We start from the raw sequence: 1221 nt of genomic DNA, 5'->3' as shown, positions 1-1221 counted from the left end.
CTGAATGAATATGGGCCTGGAGTCCAGACAGCCCTGGTTCAAATCTCCTTCTCAGCCAAGTACTGTGGAAACAGCAAATTATTTACCTAGAGGTTGCAAACGGCCGACAAACCACATCCAACTCAGACATGATGTGTTTGGCCCACAGAGTGTTGACCCACCACTGTCTTGAAAGTTGTAAATTAGTTGGTAGTACGTAAAACTCAGGAGATTTCATGTATAAAGATCTGGATTTCTAACTTCTGCTGAAAACTTGGAAGACAGCACGTGGTCGATTGGTTGCAAAGCTGGCCCCAATTCCTCACCCCTCCCTTTGATCACACAGTTTGCAGTGTCACTTTACAGCACTTCCCATAAACAGTTGACACCTATGTCCCCACATTTTGCCTCTGGATCAAGCCTTGTGACTTGCCTTGGCCAACAGAATATGACAGAAATGAGTTATGGAGACATCTAATCCAAACACTCTGATCTCATGTGGACCCCTGAAATGCAAGATCCTCCCAGTTATTTAATTGAAATATGCCAGTGAGAATTTTGAGGCTTGCATTGGTGGTTCAGTGGTAGAATTCTTGCCTGCCACGCGGGAGGCCTGGGTTCGATTCCCAGCTGATGCATTGCACTGTGTTTTGGGGCTTCTCTGGTGGCTCAGTTGGTAAAGAAACTGCCTGCAGTGCAAGAGACCTCAGTTCAATCCCTGGGTTGGGAAGATCCCCTGGAGAAGGAAATAGCTGCCTACTCCAGTTTTCTTGCCTGGAGAATCCCATGGACAGAGGGGCCTGGTGGGCTACAGTCCATGGGGGTGCAAAGAGTCAGACACCACTGAGTAACTACACACACATGAATTTTGAAACAAATATGACCATTTTGCTGGAAATTTGCAGGCATCATTCTCCATAGCTGTGAATGCACATCCTATTTTTAGTAAGGGAAAATGGATCTAAGTATGCCATACCTAAGAATAACAGTCATCACTTATTAATCTTCTCTAGTCCCATGAGAAGGAAACTTCCACTGCAGTGCCAGAGGTCTTGGGCAGTCTAAAGTGTTATTTCCCAGGAATCTCCTGAGGTTCTTTGGCAACAGCTATCTTAAGCTAGCTATGCTTATTCCTTTTTGTAAATCCTAATGGCTCTTGGTTAATAATAAACTATCTTAAAATTATCTAAAATAATAATATGACAGAAATGAGCATGCCAGTCCTAAGCCTGGACCTAAGAG

At 44.2% G+C, this 1221-nt stretch overlaps 1 non-coding gene across 1 annotated transcript; it reads left to right on the top strand.

Annotated features, from left to right (window-relative positions):
• The first annotated feature begins 546 nt into the window (after positions 1 to 546).
• Positions 547 to 617, top strand: TRNAG-GCC (transfer RNA glycine (anticodon GCC)). The gene has a single exon. It is a non-coding gene; the product is annotated as a tRNA-Gly (tRNA).
• The last annotated feature ends 604 nt before the right edge of the window (positions 618 to 1221 follow it).

The sequence above is a fragment of the Bos indicus genome, chromosome 6 (genome assembly GCF_029378745.1).
Source record: "Bos indicus isolate NIAB-ARS_2022 breed Sahiwal x Tharparkar chromosome 6, NIAB-ARS_B.indTharparkar_mat_pri_1.0, whole genome shotgun sequence".
Classification (NCBI taxonomy): Eukaryota; Metazoa; Chordata; class Mammalia; order Artiodactyla; family Bovidae; genus Bos; species Bos indicus.
The sequence above is the reverse complement of the archived record's forward strand: the minus strand, read 5'-3'. Positions and strand labels throughout refer to the sequence as shown.